Raw genomic sequence first — 25,374 nt, 5'->3', positions numbered from 1 at the left:
TATATATATATATATATATATATATATATATATATATATATATATCCCCTTTCCCTGGAGTCACATTTCTCCTAACCAACCTCCATTAATTCCTCTTTCACTCTTCCTATCATTTTTACTTCTATCTTCTGTCCTCCTACCTAATAAATATAACACCCTACACCACTTCTATTCTTTCTTTGTCCACCATTTGAAATTATAAACCCTTTTTCTAACTTACTGTTTATATCATAGACAATAATTGGACACATAATTTCTGTTCATTGCAACAAAACTATAGACACCTTAAAGGAATTATTTGGTTTAAAGCTGTATACTGTTTCCATTGGGTGCTGTTAATATTGGTCTCTCCCTTTAAAGGCAAGGTACTGGAAACTCCCAGGGATAATATAAGTCTACAGGAAAGAAACTGTATTGGCTTTTGTCCACAGTACTAGATGGGCAGACACATGAACACCATGGAAAAACTAGGTATTAATGAAAACTAAGATGCTCCAATAATAAAATCCATTGACAACACTGTAAAAGAAATGTCAGAGATGAAGTTTTGAATATGCATAATTAAAGTGATCCATGATATGAAGAATGATGTAAGGAATAGAATCAGAGATAAATTTCAGGAGGTGAAAGATCACATCAATAAAGAGAGATCCTAAAAAGAAATCAAGCAGAAATCCTCAAAATGAAGGAATCAATAAATCAAAATAAAAATTCAACTGAAAGCATCATGAACAGACTAGATCACTTGAATGAAACAGTTTAAGGCAATGAACATGAAATATATAATGTTGAAAATAAAATTGACCCTACAGAAAATATGGTGAGAAATCATGCAGAGAACTTCCAATAATTATGGGATAACATGAAAAGACCAAGTTTAAGATTTTTCAGGATAGATGAAGGTACAGAGATACAAACCAACGAATGCACAATCTTTACAATGAAATAGTATCAGAAAACTTCTCAAATCTAAAGAATGAAATGGAAAATCAAATACAAGAGACTTTTAGGATCCTAAATGTACAAAGTTAATCAGACCCCATTAAGGCATATTATAATGTAATACCTTACATGCAGTATAAGGACAGAACTCTAAAGGCTGGGAGAGGAAATATCAGATTAAGCATAGGTGGAAAACAATTTGGATCCCAGCTGATTTTTCAACACAGACCCTCAAGGTTAGGAGGCCCTGGAATAATATATACAATTCTCTGAAAGAAAATGGATGCCAACAAAGAATTTTATATCCAGCAAAATTAAGCTTTAGGTTTAAAGATGAAATAAAAGCCTTCCATGATAAACAAAAGTTAAAAAGAATTCACAACGAGAAAGCCTACATTATAGAATATTCTCAACAAAATATTCCATAAAGATATAATGAACAAAAAAAAGAAAAGCAGCAAAGGGAGAATCTACATTAAATTAATAGTCAATCAAAGGCTAAACTAATTTAAATTAAACATGAGAAATGATAAAAATTCCAGGAATACACATCATATCTCAATATCCTTGAATGTTTATGGCCTAAACTCATCAATCAAAAGACATAGACTGGCAGATTTATTAAAAACAAGATCCAACAATATGCTGTGTTCAATGGACACACCTCATAGACAAAGACATCCATGTACTGAAGGTGAAAGGATGGAAAAAAAAAAAAAACACCAGATCCCTTACCTGGATTATGTAAACAAGCAGGAGTTTCTACCCTCAGATACATTAAAGTGGACCTAAATCCTAAGTATATTATAAGGGACAAAAAAATTATACATCAAAAAGACATAAAAAACACACTAGAATATAGGTGTCCTCCAAACTAAAATTATTAGTAATTTTCCAGGATTATATTTATGTGATCCTAAAAGCATTATGACCATCACCTTTAAGAAAAAAATAATTAAATGTGTGCAAAGACTTGGCTTTCCAAACCATGCTAATCTGATTAAAAATTGGACACTGGTAACCTAAAATAATAAAAAAATAAGCAAACAAGTCAAATTAACTGGTGGTTTATGTATTCCATCTGATTTTCAAAATTATTATACAAACTGGATTTGCTTTGCATGCAATAATTTTGCTTTGTACTTGCCTTGTACAATATAATTACCACTGTCTTTTGGTGTTTTGCAGAAGTGCCACAGCTAACAAAACAACCTGGGTTAATTTGAGATAATAAAAGCTCACCTACAAGAAAGATAAAATATAATGCTGACCTCAGTTCTAATACTGACCCCAATTAATGGAAAGGGGTAGCTGTAAAAATTATAGACATTAAAGCTGAAACTATTACTTCCATTTCAAGAGTGGTGAAGGACCTTTTCAATGTTTTAAACCAAACCTTGGAGACTAAAGCCATGGAATTAAAATGAGTAAGGAAAGAGCCACCAATAAATAGGTCCTTGCATTCTACTGTCATCCAGGATCCAGAGAATGAGAGAACCCCACTAAAGGTTGTACAAATCTGTGATGTCCTGATGTCCTGATCTGGGCAATCTTGAAGATCCTGCACAACAGGAAGTGAACCAGTATACCTTAGGCAAAGAGGAGGATTATTGAAGAGAGAAATGTCCATGATACTTCCATGGGAAGTCAGGTTTGGTCAGTAAGACCCTGACCCTTCCTGGCAGTCGGCACAACCAATCAAGAAGAAGACAAAAGGCTTTTCACAAGTTCCCAAGAGGGACCTTAGAGGAATCTCATGTGACCTTAATAGTAGATAGAAACAAGATCAATTTTTGACCGGTTTGTTCTTAAACACCTATTGGAAAATATAACCAAAACACAGTCAACATGGATGTATCAAAGGAAAGAAGGTTCTTTAAGAATATCTTCTTTAAATATAACATGAGATTCACACTTGTGTCAGCCCTACCAAAAGTTAGTAGAGAATCTATAGAGAAAGAGGTCTGATGCCTGAGTGTCAGATAAGAACTATCAAAAGAGACTCTGCTAAAATCATGTTTTCCCTGAATAAATGTAAGTCTAATAATGATTTATTTTTTTAAATCCAAATTCTGAGATGTGTAAAGACAAATAAAAGTATTAAAGCTTACTTACTAAACTTTTGGTTGTAGCTAGTATTAAGACTAATGTCTGGTAAGTATATGTCTTCTCCTATTGTTCAACCCTTGCCCTTGGAATCTTCTAATAAAGTCTGCATCTTCAAAATTACAACAATTATATGTTGAAAAGATGGTAACACAAAAATTCCAGCCAATTTCCACAACTGAGGCCAGTGTTTCTGTCAGTTCATGTAGAGGCCACAAAGGAGGAACTGAACACCACCAAGAACAAGGTGAGGGGCTCACAAAGGGTCCTCCCCCACAGCTGCAGCTAGAGATGACAGCACACCAACTGGCCCCTTGACTGTACCTACTGAAAAACCGGACCTAGACACACCAGATAAAAAAGGACTGGAGAGTACAGAGGGCCATTCCAGAGACATGTATAAACACAGAATTGCAGGTGTGTGGCCTGCCAAGGAGGGTGTTGTCTATGTACTGGGCTGGACTTCTCTTCCCACCCTGAGCATCAGGGAGTGTCCTGGGAGGTCTCCTGTAGACCTTCAGAGGTAGAAACTCCATGGTAGCCAGCCTGCCTGTCAGCCTGTGACTCTGGGCCCTGGATGATGAGTGAGATCACTGGCTTAAAGGGCTTTGGATCCTGACAGTGAGAACAAAGCTCCAAAAGAGATTCCCAAGGCTGCAGGAGTCTTGCCTCCAAATGAACAACCATATTGCATGTTGGTGAATAATAATGGGTTTGCTGCAAACATGAAAGGAAATCCAGAACATCCAATCCCAAAGTACACAAAAGTGGGAGGACGGGTATGGGAATGTCATCCCTGGACACTCATGTGGTCCATGGTGTGTGGTGGTACAGCATGCAAATGTGAGAACCCAGCCTGCTGGAGTGAGCAGGAGCAAGCCATTAAGGGTGTTTCCTCATCCTGGGTCACTGATAATACAGGAAGAAAAAGTAGCCTTTTATTGTCACCCAGGGCTCAGCCAAACAGGTGTTTTAATAGCATGTTATTTAGTTTTTGCAACAAAAATGACTGCTGACCAAGCAATTATATTTGTGCAGGCCAAGTGACCCAATTCCAAACAAACTAGAAGACAATAGCTCTGTGTTCAGGAAATTACTCACTTTCTGATTCCTCTCCCACATTATTTTCTATTGCTGTGATCCCAAAGCACATACTGTCACATTAATCTAGTATCTAATTTGCCAGCATCATCAACTTCATGGTTATGAGTCATGACTTCTGAAACACAAGCCCCAAATTGTCCAACCGGTGTGAAAACAGACCAGTGGTGATGAAGGTCATGGTGAAAGGTCCTGAACTTTCTGCTGAAATTGAAAAGACCATGTCTGAGATGATGACAATGTGGCTGGATGAAGAGTTAATGAAGCACAAGAGTGAGGCATCAGACCCATTTAACCCTACTGCAGTGGTGGCAGAGTTTGAGAAACAGGATGATTCTTTCCAATGAGCAAAAGTTTGACTCCCTTTGGAAGAGGCAGGATGTCCAGTGACCCATCTGAAAAGGTGATTCAGCTACAGTGACTCAGATTTAAAGAGGACCAAAACTCTCCTGGAGCAAGAGGAGACATCATGCCTGCCCAGGACATGCTGGGCCACAACGTCCAGCAGCAGAAACCCATTGGACATTGTTGACACACACCATCTCCAGAACTAGAGTTCCAGAGGAGGCATTGGTTAGTACAACATTTTCTTTCTGGAGTCACTCTAAGTGTGGAGGTTTGAAAAGACTCAAGGATGATGAACCACCACTTTTTTTTAGGAGAGATATTCTAAAGGAAGTACAATGAAGTAGAACCCTCTCTGGGTATTTCACATTCATGCAATAATGGGGGACAAGTTACAAAAATTTTGCAAATCTCCATAAGGATCTAAACCCTTCTTACCCAGCAAGTGGCCCTCTGTCAATGTAAACTGCACAGTGGTTGCTTGGTGCCCAGGTTCTGCTGAGGAGGAAGAGGAGGACATGCTGCAACTACCTGGATTCTGGCTTCAGTCACAAGACACAACTCTTGGTTTGAAATCAATATGTCAGACCTAAATTTCAAGATAACACTTCTGTTCATCTGTGAATAAGCTGAAGTTTGTGGAGCTACTTTTTCTCATAGCACTTTATTTTGAATGCTGTTGGCTTATGCTGAGAATGATCATTCTTATTTGAGAAAATTATTTGTTTTATAATATCCTTGAGCTACAACTCAGTCTTGAAAAATTGCCATAAAGTTGGTGCCACTTTCTTTTATTTATTCAACTGAACTAATATTGTTGTATTCACATTTTAAGTATGTGTGTTTACCTTAATTCTTTTTGGCATTCCAGAAAAAAAGTAATTCCAAAACATTTATTTTCTAGATAGAACTTTTCCTAGAGATTTTACCAAATAGATAATTTTAGGAGTAAAATTTACAGTGTATGAATCCCACTGGAAAGTCACAAAGTTTCTTAAACTGTTTTTTATAGATACATTTTTAAAGGACTTTTAAAAACGTTGCTTGAAATTTCTTGGTTTTTATTTTTATAAATGTGTCAGAGTTTCAAAGTATATTATTTTTCAAAGCCATTTAGTTTTATTTCAGTGGATAGGCTGTAAAGTGACTGGAAATTTTTATTTTTTTGGTACCAGGGATTGAAACCAAGGTCGCTTAACCACTGAACCACATCCCAGCCATTTTCTGTATTTTATTTAAAGACATGGTGTGGCTGAGTTGATTTTGTAGAGGCTGGTTTTGCAATCACATGCCTTCTGCTGCAGACATTTGAACTAATGGGATTTCAGGCATGCACCACTGCTCTGAGATATGACTGGGAGTTTTTCCTTGTAAAAAGTGGGCTTGTCCTTTTTCGGGCTTCCAGGTGGCCTTTCCAGCCTTGGCTGTCACAGGACGCAGGAGCAAGTCTCAACACACCAGGCTTATTCCCACTCTCCTAAGTTGCTGCTGAGCCAAATCACATCTTACAAGAGAAGGGGGATCAGAAGAGGGCAGTGTGGGAAATTGGTAAGGAACTTGCCTATGTCCCTCCAGGGACTCTATAGAAAGTATAGTCTAGTCGTGCCAGCTAGTTGTGCCAGCCCTGCTCTCTCTAGACTCCACAGCCATTCTGTAAAGGTGACACCCAGAATCAGCCAGGGCTGTTGCAGCATGGTTGTGCTAATACACCATCCACACAGACAATGTCCTGGCACATGCCTCATACTCCCAAATTTGCAGTTCCATAGGCCCACTTGTCTCAGGCCACCATCTTTGGCTGCTTTTTTGCTATGAGAATTATAATTTTTAAGTTGAATTGCACCCCAGGTTGAATTCATCCTAACTGGCTTCAGACAAGGGTGACATGACTGTCTAAACTTGTTTCTTGCACATCAACTATCACTGAGTCCTTGAACCCATAACTTTATTGAAATTAAATTAATATGTGGGAGTATCATAATCCAAGCCACAGAAAAAGGACACCAGCTTCTTCAGTAAAATTGATATTAATCAGACCAATTTCAAACTAACAAAAAGGTATTATTCAGTTTTCAAGATTGAATTTCTGGGAAAGCAAGACTACTTTAAAATGAATAAAATTTCTCCAACTCCTTCATTTCTGAATTATAGGTCTAGAACTTCAGAAAATCCTTTAGTAATTATGGGTCTTACTAACTCTTAGGAAATCATATCCACTGGCAACTAACAAACTCGCTAGACCACACAGAAATGTCTCATTTTTCAAGTACCTAGCCTAGTAAAGAAGGATAGGAACAGTTACATTTTATCCAGACGTACATTAGTTTATTGCCCCTACCCCCCACAAAAAAAAATGCTTGTCTTTGATTCCATCAACCTCAAGTGGGCAAGTGACATCACAGAGCTTTTTCTCAGCTGGCTTTCTTTTTCTTTCTTTCTTTTTTTTTTTACCAAAAATAAAACCAGGTGTTTTCTTTGTGTCCAAAATACTTGTTTCAAATTATAGAATAGTCGTGATTTGACCACAGCACTGTACATGTGAAAATCCAAGTACATTAGCTTGAAAGGGGATATGATCAGTCTATATACAAGTATTGTGTTTATTTGAATAAAAGTGAAAAGAACAACCCCAAAATAAAACAAAATACAGACCTGTAAAAGAGACTAATATGTTTAGACATAGTTTATTATTGCTGAGAGTTGCTATTGCTCTTTCCTAAAATGGCTGTAAGTGTATATCTAATGAGGTCCAACAAAGTTCAAAGTAAGGCCTTTGAACTTTCTAATGTAGCTAAATGATTCCCAATTCTGAATTACAGAATTGCATGGAAAGTTTTTGAAAAAAAAGCTGTACGTATGGTTCATAAATTTCAGAATTATTATTTTTTTATTTTTTATTTATATATGATAGAGGAATGCATTACAATTTTTATTACACATTATATTACTCTCACAATTTTTCATATCTCTGATTGTATACAAAGTATATTCACACCAATTCATGTCTTCATAAATGTACTTTGGATAATAATAATCATCACATTCCACTTTTAAAGTAACTTTATATTATGTTAGGAAAATATATTTTATTTTTAAATAAAATATTCAAGTTATAGAAGTAAATAAAATGAGATTCAGGCAGTCAAAGGTCAAATGCTTTCTCTCATATGGTAAAACTAGAGAGAAATAAAATTCAAAATGGGGGATCCATGACAATAGAAGAGAGTTCAGTGGAGGAGTAGAAGAGAATTGAGGGGAACATTGGAGGCACATGAAATGTGAGGAACTGCAGGATCAAATTGACCAAATTATGCTAAGTATATATATATATATATATATATATATATATATATATATATATATANTGGATTAATAAATACAGAAAAGTAGAAGGATACAGGATCAACATACAAAAATTAAAAGTTTTGCTATATGCCAGTAGTAAAACCAACCAAAAAAATGAAGGAAAATATTCCATTGAAAACAACCTGAAACAAAGAAACGAACAATAACAACAACAACAACAACAACAACAAAAAATGAAAATAAACCTGGCTAAGAAGTTGAAAGATCTCTAATAAAATAAAACTATAGAACACTGAAGAAAGAATTTAAAGAAGACTATAGAAGATGGAAAGGCATCTGTTGTTCTTCAGTAAGCAGATTTAATATTGATAAAATAATTATACAATCAAAAGCAATCTATAGTTTCAATCAGTCCCAATCAAAATATCAATGACTTTCTTCACAGAACTTAAAAAAATGTCCTAAAATTCATATGGAAGAATAAAAGATCCAGAGTAACCAAAGGAATAATGAGAAAGAAGAATAAGGCTGGGGCAACAAAATTCCCATGCTCAAATCATGCTGCAGAGCTCCACTAACAAAAATAAAATGGCATTTTTATGAAAACCAACATGAAAGTCACTGGACTAAAAGTCACAGAGATAAACCCAGACAGATATAGTCATGTGATGCTTGACAAAATCAGTAAAAACATACATTGAAGAAAAAAATGGATGTTATGATTTGGATGTGATATGTCTTCCAAAAGCTCATGTGTGAGAAAATGCAAGAGAAACAATTGGATTGTAAGAGCCTTAATTCAATTTTTGCATTATTCCCCTGATGAGGATTAAATGCCTGGTAACTGAAGGGTGGCGGGTTGTGGGTTGAGGGAGTGGGTCCCTGAAGGCATGGCCTTGGGTATATATTGTGTATCTGGAGAGTGGAGTCTGTCTCTTCTTCCTGATCACCATGCAGGCTGCTTCCTTTTGCCACACTCTTCCACAATGATGTTCAGCCACACCTTGAGCTTCAATGAATGGAGCCTGCTGTTTATAAATAGATACCTTTGAGATCTTGAGCCCCTGCATAAATATTTTCTCCTCTACAATTGTGCTGGTTGGGTCTTTTAGTCAAAGAAGTGAAAAAGCTGACTAAAGGAAGGGCAGCAGAATAAAATAGACATTATTATTGCTGTATGTATACACGTGACTGTATGACCAATGGGATTCTGCAAACTGTACAATCAGAAAAATGAGAAATTATACCCCATTTGATTCAAATGTATGAAATGTCAAGATCATTGTAAAAAATAAAAATAAAACATTGATATAAGGTAAAAGAAAACCTGACTAAATAGACTTTTTAACAAATGGGAAAACACTAGGAAAACAAGATATCCATATGTAGAAGAATGAAAGGAGCTCCCTCTGTCTCACCTGCATAAACATCAACTAAAATGGATCAGAGGCCTAGTAATTAGACAAGAATGTTTACAATTGCTAGAAGAAAACATAGGGTCAACTCTCCAATACACAGGCACAAACAGTGTTTTTTTTTTTTTTTAAAGAGAGAGAGAGAGAGAGAATTTTAATATTTATTTTTTGGTTTTTGGCGGACACAACATCTTTGTTTGTATGTGGTGCTGAGGATCAAACCCGGGCCGAACGCATGCCAGTCGAGCGCACTACCACTTGAGCCACATCCCCAGCCCACAAACAGTGTTTAATAAAACTCCCAAAGCTCAAGAAATGAAACCAAGACTCAATTGGGCAGCTTCAAATTTAAAAACTTCAAACAGCAAAGGAAACAAGATGTTGAAAAGAGAGCCTGAAGAATGGGAGAAACTCTTGCAACTTATTCTTCTGACAGAGAATTCATATCCAGAATATGTAAAATCAAAATAACTCAAATAACCCAGTCAGTCAATGGGAAAGTGATCTAAACAGATACTTCACAGAAGATGACATGAAAATGGCCAAGAAATATATGAAAAAATTGTTCAACATTCTTAACAATAAAGGAAATGAAATAAAAGTGAGGTTTTATCTCACCCCAGTTAGAAAGATAAGATTCAGGATAAATAATAATCATTGCCTTGTTTTAGGTTATTGTGAACTGAATAGTTTTCCTGATTTTAGTCTCAGCAGATTCATTATTGGAATATTGAAAAGGTATTGATTTTAAAAAAAAATATTTATTTTTTTTAGTTGTGGTTGGACACAATACCTTTATTTTATCTGTTTATTTTTATGTGATGCTGAGATTGAACCCTGGTTCTTGAATGGGCTATGCAAGTGCACTACCACTGAGGCACAACCCCAGCCTGAAAAGGTATCAATTTTTGAATGCTGATTTTGTATTCTACTTTCCTGAATTTGTATATAAGTTTTAGAATTCTTCTGATGGATGTGTTTGAATATACTACATACAGGATCCTTTCTTCAGGAAACAGATAATCTGACCTCTTATATTTGTATTTCTTTAATTTCTTCTCTTGTCTGATTGCTCTGATTTTAGTTTCAACAACTATATTGACTAGGAGTGGTGAGAGTGAACATCCTTTCCTGTTCATGATTTCAGAGAAAATATTTTTAGTTTTTCTTCATTCAATGGGAAGTTGGCTTTGCATTTGCTATACATAACCTTTAAATGTTGAGGTAGCTTCTTTCTATCCCTAATTTCTTCAGAAGTTTTAACATTAATGGGAGCTAAAATTTATCAACTGTTTTTTTCTTTGTCTATTTAACTGATCATGTGATTCTTATCCTTAGATGTATTTTTTTTGGTGAATTAAACTTATTGATTTGCATATGTTGAACTACCCTTGCATCCCACTCACATGAAACCCACTTTTCATTCCATACTATCTTGTTCAAGTTTCTTTGAATATGCTTTAATAATATTTTACTGAAAATTTTTGTGTCTGCTTCATTCAGGGACATTGGTCTGTAGTTTTTCTTCTTTGATGTGTCTTTGTATTCTTTTGGTATAAGAGTAATACTGGCTGTATAGAATAAATTTGGAAGTGTTTTCTCCTTTTCTATTTCATGGAATAATTTGAGAAAGATGGGTAAAATTTCTTTCTTAATAGTTTGATAGGACTTCTCTTTGTTGGAGGACTTCTAATTGCTGCTTCAGTATCATTGCTTGATATGGTCCGTTTAGGTTTTCTATATGCTGCTGGTTTGATTTCTACCTAGAAATTGGTTAATATCTCATAGATTTTATACTTTAGTACAAATTTTCAAAATAGTTCCTAATGAGCCTCTGGACTTCTGAAAATTTTTTACATCTCTAATTTTGTTGATTTGGGTCTTCTCTCTCTTTTGGTTATTTTAGCTAAGGAGAGAGCTGTACTATCAAAAACAGCGTGGTACTGGCATCAAAACAGACATGAAGACAAATGCAATGGAATAAAAAACACAGAATAAGCTCAAATCGATATTTCATCTGATAGTTGACAAAGGAACAAAAAACTTACGTTGGAGAAAAGAACCTTTTTTTAAAAAAAATGGTGCTTGGAAAACATCTCAAAAAGTTAATACCTAAGAAGCACTTAATCTAATTTATAAATGGACAAGTCAAGCTAAACAGGTATTTTTCAAAAGAAGTAATACAAATGACCAAGAAATATATGAAAAGCTGCTTAACATCTATACCAATCAAGGGAATGCAGATCAAAACTAAATTTTTATGTCATCTGGTCCCTGTTAGAATGGAAATCATCAAGGAGATATATATATATATAAATGCTGGAGTGGATGTGGGGAAAAGTACTCATTCATTTTGGGTGGCACTGCAAATTAGTACAGCCACTTTGGAAAACAGTATAAAAAGTTCTCAAAAGAGTAGGAATAAAACAACTTCATGACTATGTGACTCCTTGGTTTTATCCAAAGAACTAAACTAAGCATATTGGAGTGATATTAGCATATCAGTGTTGAGGGAAGCACAATTTACAATAGCTAAGTTATGAAAACAGCCTGGGTGCCTATCAGCTGATGAATGCATATAGAGAATGTGGGAAAATTTTACTCAGCCATAAAAGAGAATTAAATTATGGTATTCCCATATAAATGGCTGGAACTGGAGAACATCATACTAAGTAAATTATACCAAACTCAGAAAGTCAAAAATTGAATTTCCTCTCTTATATGCAGAAGTTGGAGCAAAATAAGACATGAAGGGGAAGAAAGGGGTAGAATTCTGGATTAACAATGACTTATGAAAGAAAAAGAGAGATCAGTGGAAGAGAGTAATGGGGTTGATGCGAAGGGAGAAAGAATGAGAAAAAGGAGGAACTGTAGAATGAAATCGACCAAATTATGTTAAAGATAAATATACCATGTTAAAGTATATGTGCGTGTGTATGCATATATAATTGTAGATATATAAAACTAATTTATTAAAAAACTATAAATTAACAGAAAGGAAGTAGAGGAAGGGGAGCAGAAGAAGGGAGAAGAAAAAAGTGGAATACGGGAATTAAAATGGAGAAAACTTTATTTTGTGGGTGTATAAATAGTTCAAAATGAACACTTCTATTATGGAGAAATATAATGCACTGATAAAAATTTAAGAATTCAGTAAATTAATGTTGATGAGGAGGTGGGGATAAGGAAATACACACACATGGTGAGATAGCAAATTAGTATGACAACTTTGGAAAGCAGTATGAAGATTGTTTAGAAGAGTAGGAATGCAGCTACCATATGACCCTGCTATTCAACTTGTTGATATGTATCAAAAGAGTTGAAATCAGCATAAGACTGTGATACAGGTATATCAGTGTTTATAATAGCTGAGTTTATAGTGACCTAGTATTGGAGTCAGCTTAGGTGTCTCTTAATGAATGAATGAATAAAAAAATTACACACATACACACACACACATAACAGACTTCTATTCAGTCATAAAGAAAAATTAAATTATATCATTTGCTGGTAAATAGGTGGAACTGGAGAAAATCATGCTAAGTGAAATAACCAGATTCAGGATGATAAGAGTTGAAACTTATCTCTTATATGCAGAAGCTACATAGAAGTAAGAAATAAAAAGAGGAGATATTATGAAAATAGATAACAATGGATTAGAAGTGGGTCGAGGGGAGGCATGACAGGGAGAAATGGAGAGGATCTCTGAAATGAAATTCTCCATATTATGCTCTCTGTGTGCTTGAATATATCATGATGAATTTTACTTTTATGTATGAATGTAATGTTCTTACTACAAAAACAATAAATACATAGAAGGCAGACCTGTTGATTAAGAGAAGGTAATCAGGGGGAAGGAAAAGGGAAAGAGGAAGCATTATACATTTAAATGGAGCAAATTATGCTATATGTATTTATGAATAATCAAAATTAATTCCACTATTATGAATAATTATATTGCACTAATAAAAACACTAAAATGCTCTCCAAATTACTTCTCACATGTTTAAAGACAAGAATACTTGATGTTCAAACAGAGGTCTTGGTTTGCTTTGAGAAGAGTGTAACAAAGCCACAAAGTCTCTGTAGCTCATACAGACATGTCTCGATCCCAAGAGCAGTGTGTGCAGACAGAGGACACAGTATTTACCTCCTTTCAGAAGAAATAAAATAGCTTCAATAAACAGAAAAAGGGAAGAGATGACATCATCTTGGTTTACAAGGCTACTTAGAATCTTGTAGTAAAGGAAAACTGATCATTGATATGTCCAATCTGTCTTTACCATGATAATAATGCAAGACCACTGGAGACAGTTATCCACTTACCTGTATGAGAACACCTGGAACCACCTCCCTCTTCTGAGAAAAAATTCTTCTCCCTCATTCCAAATGAAGAAGGATTTTCAGGAACAGGTATCTCTTCAACATCATCATAACCACTGCTTGTGGCAACTGCATGCTGTCCTCCAGGTTCTGAAAATGGGGAATAAGGAGGAAGTGGAAGATATTTGTTAGTTTTGGTGATGTCTTCAGTCTGTTCTAATGAAGAGATTCTATGAGATTCTCATAGCTGAGAAATATAGGTATCATATTCCAGGGCTGTCCCAAAGGCATACATTTGATGTCCATATTCTTAGATCATGTAAATCATCTAAATATTTCAATGTATGAAATTCAAGAATATTTTATTAACATGTCATGCCAAAAAACATCAATAAAACTTATGTTGTAAGTTTTTAGAGAGAGAGAGAGAGAGAGAGAGAGAGAGAGAGAATTTTTTTAATATTTATTTTTCATTTCCCGGCGGACACAACATCTTTGTTTGTATGTGGTGCTGAGGATCGAACCCGGGCCACCCGCATGCGAGGCGAGGCGCTACCTCTTGAGCCATACCCCCAGCCCCTATGTTGTAAGTTTAATGTACTCTTTTCAGGCATATAATAAAGGGTTGGAAAATATGTACATATCAGAGATTGAGGGTGATTTCATCAAGCCCAAGGAGAACCCAGGCTGTTCATATGGCCTCTGAGGCAAGGGAGACACAGAAGAGAAGCCTGGCTTTCTCTCTCCCACAGATAGGCTATTCTACCAATTTGAATCCCAGGAGGCATGGGTTTCAACCTCCTGTAGTGCTTTGCTGACCTGAAGATTTAATTTTAAAGAGCACTCCTGGACATGCCTCATCCTAGGAACTCTCCATTTCTACCACTTGGGGAAGGTCCATGATGTGCTCCTTTCTCAGGTCATTTTTAGAGAAGCTCTTCCAATGATTGATTAGTACAGGCATCACACACACTCCTTGTGTTCTAGTGATTATGAAGGTCATTTTTTTGTCTTAGTATTCCATAAACCACAAAATAGTCCATACATCCCTGTATTTCAGGTCTAATCCATATGTTCTCTTTCACCATAGAATTTGTGAGATAATCAAGTTCAAATGTTCTTTTTAAAGTTATGGCCTTGGATTTTAAAATGATATATTTGAGGTATGTCTGTGGCCTTATGGAAGTATCTATGGAAATCAACATATTAGAATCTCATCTTTCCCTTTCTATAAGACAGAGTGGGTGGAGAGAAAAAACAGCTGTGAACCTGAAGGAAGAGATCCTTCCCATCCTAATCATAGAAAGGTCTTCTCAGATGGTAACCTCCTCCTCACCCCCACCATCCAGGGGAAGACTTGTCTCTACTACCTGGGGCAGGTTCAGGGTCTCCATTCTCCTCATTGTCTCCTGTGTAATAGGGTAGCATAGTTGCTGAGCCATCATCAGATATGGTTCCTAGTAGGGAGAAAACATCATAGACAAACACAGGAGGAGGTCCAATGTTAGGGTTCAGAAAATATTTTGAAGCTTTATACTTGTAGAGAGAAGGCTTAGAGCTCCTGCCTTAGAAGGATGCTGATAATTGTTATAGTGGTCCAGGAATATTCCTAAAAGTTCTTGTTCTAAATGGTTTGTCCTCAGGTTGGTGGTATTTGAAAAGGTAGAACCTTTAAGGTGTGAGAACAAGTGGTAGAAATGAAGTTGTTGGGTGCATCCTCTTGAAAAGAATTGTAGGATGCTAATCTCATCTTCTTTCTCTTAATATTCTGGTCACTGTGAGGTGAGGATCTTTGCTCCACTACATGCTCCCAGCATGATAGGCTGCCTTACATGGGCCAAAAGCAGTAAAATATCTGAAAATGGAAGCCAAATCAAACTTTCTTCTTTATAATTTGATTATCTCAGGCATTTTATTTCAGTAATAGAAAGCTACCAAATATGCCATGTGAGGTTGGGTTAGTCATGTTATCTTTGCTTATTGAAGATTCCCACACTGATAGCAAACTCATGCAAACAAAGGAGGCTATGGAACACACCTGGGCTGTTCAGCAGGCTCTCCTTCTCTGGATTTATGGGGTAATCTATCTCCTGGTACAGGACCTCATCAACAGCATCTTCAAAAGTGGATAAGGCTATGGAAAGCAGAATGAGTTCAGACATTGCTCCTGGAAGTCTTTCCATTACCAACAGACCATGGGATAGAACTAGATTTCTGTCCACACCCGGATCTTAAACCCAGTCTCCACTAGCACTGCCCACATGGGAAATCATCCTATTTGAGGGCTCCCTTTTTTAACCCCGGATGAATTCATGCCTTTTAAGTCTCCAATCCATGGTAGAGAAGGTAGTTTTTCATAAAATGAGAACAAGACTAAAATGTGTACTTAAAAAAAAATTGGCCCAATATTCTCGTGCATATTTTCAGGTCACAGAATTCCCAAGTCCCACCTTGGCGCTGTGCTGTCCATCTGAGCAGCTGAGTTCCCAGGATGATGAGAACAAGAAAGAGAAGGGCTCCAGGATCATGCAGAGGATCCCAGGTAAGGAGAAGATGCCAGGGACAGGAGCTGAGGCTGAACTGGTGCCTGAAGAAGAAAAAGAGCCATGAGTCTTTAGAGAGGACCATAAGCTCAGGAGAACCCAATTATCACTTGAGTCCTCAGGACCATGAAGTCTCTAGTTCAGACATTATATATCATAAATCTCAGGATATTACCACCCTAGATCCTGCTCTGGGCTGTGTCAACACTCTTCTGAGTCTGGTTTTAAGGGATTTCTATAAATTTAATGCAGGTGAGGCAGTGGAGCTCCCTGAGTGTTACCATTTAACACAAATGATGGCTTCTTCTAACACCTGATCATCAGGCCTACTATAATATGACCGGAGCTGTGTAGACTCCATAGTGCAGAACTCTGAAAATCTGCTTATCTCCTCCATTACTGGGTTTAGAATAAAATTTTTTAAAAAAGCAAACAAACAAAAAACCAGTTACTTCTCCTGGTGGGGTGAGCTGTTGTCCTTTCACCTGGGGAGAAGAAAAGGAAAATAGAATCACTGCACTGTTTTGGTCTGGGAATGTCTCTGGGTCCCACCCCCAACCATTGGCACAAAGTTCTGTCCCAGATGCCAGGAGATTGGGCACAGCCTTCCAGAGCCAGGGCTCAGGGTAGCAGGACAGCCTGGGAAGCCCTTTGGATGCAAACACACTCCTTCAACTCTAGGCCCCCCACCTGGTCCTGCTACTCACCAGAGCACCTCACACCAGCGTCCTCCTCATGCTTGCAGTCACTCTGTCCCCAGGGTGTTGCAGCACAGGCCCACAGGGAGGGCTCCCTGCCCCTGCACTGCACCTCATCCAGCCAGATGCTTCCATTTCCAGGGCCAAATGCAGCCTCCCCTGGAGCTTCCAGGGCAGAGCCACAGCCCAGCTGCTGACACACCACCTCAGCCTCTGCCAGGCTCCAGGAGTCATCACACACAGTGCCCCAGGCGCCTTCATGCCAAACCTCCACTCGCCCTGAACACTCGCTGTCTCCTCCCCTGAGTCGGAGCTTCTCTTTGTCTGAAAAGGCAGCAGCACCTCCTCTTACTCCCTGGTGGGAGGAAAGGAGCCCCTGGAAGCCATGGGGAAGGTGGGAGGGGATGAGGTACCTGTGCAGGGTGCATTGGCTGGACAGCTCTTGGGTCTGTTTCCTGTAGGAGCAGACAGTGGGGGAAGCACTAGTAAGTGACAGCTGGGGAGATCCTGCCCCCAGACAAGGCTCTCTAAGGTCCTAGGCTCAGTTCAGGTAACAGGTGGAGATAAGGTGCTTCAGAAGTAGTCTATTAGACTGAGACATTCATTCTCTATAGCATATTCCTATCAGCAGCTAAAATTATTTTTATCAATTTACCTGTTTTAAATGCCTACTATGTGAAAAAAATACAAACATGATAATGCACATGCTCATGTATGTACAGGAAAACACACTCATAGACATGTTACCCAGAAAGAAAACTCCTCTAGAAAGGGCCCTAGCTTCATTCCCTGTATTCCTGCTAATAGGCAATGCCTGGCATGTTGAGTGCATTCCTTAAAAGTATGTAGGGGTGACTTTCTACGAATGCTATGAACAGTGGTTTGGTAAATATTTAGTGATTAAATATATAAATGAGCGAGATCCGCTGAAAAAGAGTTTTTAATTCTTTCAAATCCTAAAGGCAATAAAAGAAATGTAAATTAATGTCAGTGTTTTTTGGTAATAAATATTAGGCATTTAAAACATAAGTACTGAATAATCCCCAAAATAAATTGTACTCAATATCTCTCATATTGTTAATGAAAAATTACAAACATTGAAAGTATTCATTTAAATTAATTGAAACTATTATTTTCAATAAATTAAAATATTTTTACATAAATTATGCAAGCAGATATCAGAGAAAAGTTAATAAGTAAACAATAGTTAGCTGGAAAGAGAAATATTTTCATGAAAGATAATACACTGAGGAAAATTAATACATGAAAGGACATAGAGATAACATAGAACGAAGCAAAAAAAAGAATACATATAAATGCAAATTAACATGGACAAAACACACATTCCACTTGTCCTACAACACCTTCATGGATATACATTATTCACATTATTCTGTCAACCTCCTACACTAAACTGAGAACATCTCTAGATGATGGCAGGACCTGTTTTGTGTGGTTGCTCACTTCAGGATTGGGTGTCTATTTCTCAATATGTGGAGTCTATTGTAAGAAAAAAACATCATCGGTACCTAATCTTATTATTTATTATCACTTTAGACTCTACAGGAAAAAGAAAAAAATAAGGCGAGGAAAGGAAGAAAAAGGAAAAGAGTAAAAAAAAAATTCTTTTGAAATGTTTACCATCATTTATTTTCTCATCCTTCCTGGATTTTAGGAAGTTCCTAGGATAGGTTTGTGGGCTTTGTTCCTTTTTTGATTTTTGAGATTCTGTATGTTCTTTGACTTTAGTTTAACGGTCAAGTTATAAAAAAATCCCAGTGTATTCTATGAAGATATGAAATACTGTTTGAAAACAATTGCTCCTACAAAGCAATATGATGATATCTGTTTAAAAAATAGATATCCTGTGATCTTGCAACCATTGGCAGTCATCTTGTAGTAATAACCTACTAGTATGTAGTGTTATATGTGCAAGGATATTTATTACAATATTGTTTTTAGAAGGGAAAAATAAAAAAAATTATAAATAAATAGCAAAAATGATTATGCAAGCTCTACTACTTATCTCTTAAGAATGTAACATTATGAAGTTGTTTTACAAAGGAGTGAGCACTACTTATGGAACTTCCTTAATATATTGTTAAGAAAGCCAATGTAACAATAGTAAGTATGATACAAGCCCAACATTGTAAAACCAAATAAAAAGATACCATAAGATAAATGCTATTATCACTATATTAGTTTAGGTAAAATTCCATGAAAATGGAGAATTGGGAAAAGAGTAACTACCAGTCCATTAATTCTATTTACATCAGGGGAATATGAATAGAAATGTGGCTATGCAATGTCACTAATGTACCTTTTATATTTTAATATGTCTTCCTTGATTTCAATGAGTAATTAGGGTTTTGGTAATTCAGTGTAATAGAAAAAATATCATTTAATTCTACACCAAAAATAAACTAGAATGAAGAATGTCAATCCCCTAGTGTCAAATACTTGCCAATCATGTGAAGAGAGCAAAAAATATTACACAGCATAAGAGAAGGTGGGGTGGACATCCCTTTATGCCTCCAGTGCTCTTTGCCCTGAGAGACAACATTACTCATTCCCTTGGGTTCCTCGCATGGTGAGGTTCTTTAGAGTTACTTAAACTTAGAGTGAACCCAAACCCAACCAGTCATAATCTGCACCCCTGAGTCACATCCTTGACCCTGAAGTGGCTCACAGTCTCCTCCCTCTTCCATGGGGAAGTCCTTCAAAGTCTGAGAAAATCAATGTGTTCACTCTTCCTGGCATTTCTGCAAATTAAGGTAATTACAAACTGCTGAGCCATGTTTTCAAGTTGTTTCTGCATTTGGGAGCCACAGAGAAATTTGACAGTGTCACTTCTAAAGGCAGCTCACCTGTGACATAGCAACATATTAATCAACTTGGTAATCAAATGAGCATATTTCCAGCATTATATAGACATTATGATATGGAAGACAAAGATCTCTGAAGATTCTTGGAAGAGTCCAAGCAACAAGTGATCTTTCTGAACTAAGATAGATGAGGATGGGAAGGAAAGAGTAGAAGGAATTAGGACATGATTTCTGGTACAGGCATAGAACTTGCTTCTACATTGGAACTGGAGGGAGAGTGAAATGGAGATGTGAATGTAGACTGAGAATAAGTAACTGAGCAACAACAGTGACATTAACTGGGATGGGGAATAAAAAGGGAAAAATGGGTAGAGGTAGATTGAAGGAGTGAAATAAAATGCTCTACTTTGAAAGCTAAATTTGAGTTGTCCATTTATATTCAAGTGAGTGTCCAGTAGCAATGAAATATACTAGAATGGATTTAAGGTCAGAGATCAGATATGGACTTTATATTGGGAGCTGTCAGTGGAATAATATCATCTAAGGCCTGGACCCCAATGAGATTAGTGAAGGAAAGAGCTAACGAAGAATAGAGAATCTAAAATTTAGATATTGAATGAAGAAGTTGCAAGACTAATACTCAGTAAATTAGAGTGACCATGAGGAGAAAACAAAAAAGAAGATAGACAGCTGAAAGTTTCTCTTTTTTCAGTAAAGTTTGAGTGAAGATTATCATTTGTATGTATGATGTGGTTTAAATAGCAATGAGTGGGAGATCAGGGAATTTGTAAAATGTCATGTTAGAGAGAGGGCAAGAGCACATGTGAGAGAAGCACACTACAATATGGGGCCAGTGTGGAGGTCCATCAGAGATTGGATCACAAATTCAAAGAGACTAGCAGGGTAATTTCACATTATAACAAGATACAGTACTTGTCCATGATTCAGCAGTCCTTGCCTAGTCCAGTGCAGGCAGTGAAGTGTTAGGTAGTTGACTCAACTATTCTTCTCATTGACAGATAAAGTAGAAACCAGGGAATTGAGTGTACTTGAAGGGGGAGGATTATAATGGGACATCATGTTGTCTAATCAGGGTAAGAAGAACATGTGCAATACTGAGGAGAGTGGAAGAATGAAAAACTGATAAGGGAAAACATTAGCAATCTGCATGAGGATGAAATATCTGGAAAAGAAGCATAATGAATATGTGCCACACGGAGAAGAGGCAACAGTCAGAGAAGGAACAATGTAAGCAAGATCTCAAGCTGGACAGTTAGTGATGGTCAAAAGTGTGGCCATCCAGGGAGATGGGATGTATGTGTAGTGCCTCCAAGGGATAAAGTCAGGAATGGAGGCCAGTATGTTATCTCAGTGGAGTGCAAGTTTCCTGGCAGCACCAGGAACAGGAGACAGAGGAGCCTAGTGAGCCTGGGATTGTAGCATTGCTGGATGAGGGGAAGCAACCAGGCTGAAGAGTGACACCAGTTGAAGTGGTAGTTGGTACCACTTGATGGGACAAATTTTAAGCATGTGGACATGGAGAAAAAATAATATAAATTGTTGAAAATGACAAAAGAAAGTGGGAACATTTTTATTCTAAGATTTGACCCAGAAATATTCTTTTGAAAGGGAAGCACAGAGCCTCCAGATGATAAAGATATCATTGTTTTCACAGGACAGCCAGTTTTTTTTATCAGAACATTAAACTGAAGCACACATTATAGGTCTTAAGAAATTGGAAGACAATAGCCTCCAATTTCCAACAGGCCCCATAGAATGTTTCCTGGGAGAGGGATGAAGTCGTTCATTTGCAGTAGCATATGGATAAAGGCTCAGAGGAGGGAGTATCAACCAAGATGTCTGGGACGGTGAGGAGATGAATTCAATAAGAAAATAAGGGGCTACTAGGATCCTCATCTCACAGCAATTCCCCATAATGTAGCAGACAAGAAGATTAACAGACAGCTTTTCAACAGAATTGGTATTGGGGCCATGGAGAGGAACTGACCTCTTCTTATCCATCCAAATAATCAGGCATCACTCTCCCCAGCTTCTTCCTACTCTGCTCATGATGGGATTTTATCACTATCTCAAGTCACCAGGCTTCTCACACCTCAGTATTTACACTGACCGAATGCTCTTATTACTGTCTTCATTTGACATCTACTTCCTTCAATGGACTCAACCTAAATGTGATTTCTCTTTTCCTAAAATTACCCATTTACACAGCACCTTCCACTTCTTTATGACACTCACATTTCTGGTTGGTGTGTGTCATCATGCTAGAGGATAAACTCCATGAGGACAGGGGGAGTATTTTCTTCTTGTCTCTCCTCCTCGTGCCTTGAATTAAGTTGCTAGATGCAATTAACTCAATTACTTATCATCAAAAATCTGAACTGAGAGTTTGTCTGACTGATGTAGATGGCTGATGTCCATAAAAGTCCATGGGCTCAAAGATAACTGACTAGTACTGGATACCCCAAGTTTCCCTCACTCTCTTGAGAATATGGGGTGAATGAAGTGCTTACTCCTAATCTTAGTTTCCATATCTGGATTAAATGATCACTATAATACCTATGAGAGTTTGCTGAGAGTTTTAATCTTCATTACATGTAGAAAAAGAAAACACAATCTTAACACTATGACAGGACATAGCAAGTGATTTATATAATTGAGGTAAAATTCCTCACTCTACTAAGGAAATAGAGAATAATTATTATAGCCTAAGACTGTTCTAGCCATTTGTTACACACTTTTTTACCTTTAGAGGGTAAGTTCATGCTTAATTTAATATGCATGACATTTTCCACATAAATGGCTGTCAGAACAGGTTTACTTAATTCTGTCATTGAAATAAGATTGTAAATTGAGGCTAAAATATTCTCTATTAAAATTTGTATCTCAGAAACTTATTTGAACTTATTCTCTTGGCTTGAAAGTATGAAAAAAAACTTACAGAGTGAGGACACAGGAATAGGGAGTAAGTCACCTGAACACATGATATAAGCTTCCTCCTTTGCAGAGCAAGATCTTTGTTTCCAGGGGTCAGAAGGACACTGCCAGAGAGAGGTGTCCATTTTCCTACACTGGATTCCATCCACCCAACGTGGTCTAGAACCTTCTCTGAGAGGAAAAGAAGAGTTGAGAGTCCCAGTGTCCCCACAGCCAAGCTGTCTGCAGATCACGGACAAGGTCACAGCTTCCATGGGGCTGTGGCAGACACTACCCCAGGTGTTGTTGTAGAAAACCTCCAGCCACCCAGCACACTCCTGGTCCTCGCTCACCAACCTGAGGGCCAGGAACTCTGAAACCAAGAGGAGGGAAACAGGACACAGTAAGAATTTAATGTTTAGTGCTGTTTTAGTTTACCCCTATGTAGTGAGTCCTCACTAACTTTGCTGATGAAATGCCCACCAGGTGGAAAGACAAAACATATATCCCTTGACCTGTTTTGATAACTTGTATGTATCTTTGTAATTCTATGACAATGGTATAGTGGAAAATGTACAGGCAGGAACACTGAAGTGGGCCTCTTGAGGGGAGGGAGTAAAAGCTACCTGACTAAATATCTGACACACCCTGGGAAAAGGGGTGTGGACAATGAGGTGGCAGAATAGTGAAGTCCCAGATATGTCAGTTCCTGATCCTGAAGCTTGTGAACAGGTTACCTTTTGAGGCAAAGGGGCTTTGCAAACAAGATCAAGATGAGGAATTTTTAATGGTGAGATTATTTTATATTATCTGGGATTAATTATGTCAGCTCAATTTAACATCTTTTATCTGTATACTTACAAGCAGACAATGGTTTCTGACTCTGATCATAGAAAGATATGAAGATTAAAAAATGGTCATAAGTATGCAAAGTAGTTGACTTGAATAGTGAAGGCAAATACAGGTAATTTTTATATACTAAAAAGGCAAGGAAATGAGTCTTTGAAAAGCCTCCACTGAATGTAGCTCACTGACACCTCATTTATAGCTCAGGTGGACTAGGGTCAGACTTGAACTCATGTTGTTTTAAGCCACTAACTCTGTGGTAATTTATTATGGCAGCAATAGGAAACTAATACAGTGGGTCTCAGGATGTTGCACACACAGTAACTGAAGCATGAGGTCTGCAGTCAAATGAACACTGAAGAGAATGATTGTCAGGAGGCAGGGATGAGAAGGAAGGAGCAGAAACTCAGCTGCTGCACCAGGAAATGGAAGCACTTCATCTTTTCTGCTAGAGGGACAGGGAGTGTGGGATGAGCCTCCTCCCCATCCACCCTGCCACTAATTTCCCATCCACTTTCGTAAGGTTCAGATACCATCCAGTATATGCTTCTGATTTCTCCTACCGGTACCCAGTGTGCACCACAGACCTGAGCAGATGACACCAGCGTCTTCTTTGTGCCTGCAGTTGTGCTGCCCCCAGCCCTGGGAAGGGCACTGCCACACATGGGTCTCCTCTCCTGTGCAGTTCAGCTCATCCAGCCAGATGGGCCCTGATCCCTCTCCAAAGTGAGCAGAGATGGTAGCCTCTAGGGCCACTCCACAGCCCAGCTGTCTGCACACCACGTGGGCATCACTCAGGTCCCAGCTGTCATCACAGATGGAGCCCCAGGAGCCCAGCTGCTGGATCTCTACTCTCCCTGCACAGCGACTGCCCCCATCCACCAGGCGGAGCTGTCTGCTGTCTGAGGAGAGACAGGGTCATGTCAGTGGGCATTCACACAGGGAATGGGATCCTTGCTCACCTGAGGCAAAGAGGCTTTGCAAACAAGATCAAGATGAGGAATTTTTAATGGTGAGATTATTTTATAATATTTGCTGGGATCCTTGCTCACCTGAGCAGTTGGTGATGTGCCCCTCTGAGGCTGCAGAGTCTGCTGGGTCAGACCAGGAGTCACTGCACTGGGGCAGCAACTCAGTCTGGTTACCTACAGATGGGAGTAGAGAGGATGAAACTGAATTAAGGTACATAATAATCTAGTGATGGCATCTGAAAGCTGTAGGACAAAATCAGTAATTTCCTATCTTCAGAACTGTTCTCATAATGGAGATTTCTGCTTCTGACTCTGACACTTTTTGGGCTATATGTCAAACACTCAGAGTGACTTTAGAAAAGTGACAATATGTTAATGCTTCTTGAGGACATTGCACAGCTCCCAGGATAGCTAGATGTTAGCAGTCAAGTGAAGATAAAAGTAAAATGTGGGATTAGCTATTTTATCCCTGGAGGTACTTGCCTATTCTAAGTTAGAAGGTAAAACTGAAAATCTCACCATATTTGCCTGATTGCCTTGGCCATACACAAATATAATTCAGCTTGGATCAAAGAGGAGAAATCATGTTAAACAAGCAGGAAACTTGTTTTGTATTTTGTGAAAGAAAAAGGATTTTTGTCACAGGGATGGTGCCCAGTTTCTCAAAATTTCACTTGTTTTTGTATAATGTGATCTACCTTAAATACATGGATCTACCTTAAGTACATGGAAGGTGCAAAATAAAATCCTTTGTGAAGGTTTTGTATAGTTTCTCAAAAAAGCATATTGATCCAAAACACCACATGAAATAGAGTTTAGTAGACAACAAACAGGAATAATGAAAAAAATGGAAAAGATTTTTAGGTATTAATATTGGTGTTTACTTATAGGTGATCTAAATAATCATGTTTAATTGGTCTATTAAATGGCATGATGTGTATATTGGCAGAGAAATGATCACCAAAATATAGTAAAAATTTGCAAGTTAAAAAAATCAAGAGCTAAAAATAAGAACGCAA

At 37.6% G+C, this 25,374-nt stretch overlaps 1 pseudogene; it reads right to left on the bottom strand.

Moving 5' to 3' along the window:
* Positions 1-25,374, bottom strand: part of LOC107154873 — a 146,942-nt pseudogene that overhangs the window by 21,549 nt on the left and 100,019 nt on the right.

This window comes from Marmota marmota, unplaced genomic scaffold (genome assembly GCF_001458135.2).
Source record: "Marmota marmota marmota unplaced genomic scaffold, marMar, whole genome shotgun sequence".
NCBI lineage: Eukaryota > Metazoa > Chordata > Mammalia > Rodentia > Sciuridae > Marmota > Marmota marmota.
Note: the sequence above shows the minus strand (reverse complement) of the source record. Positions and strands in the feature narration are given on the sequence as shown.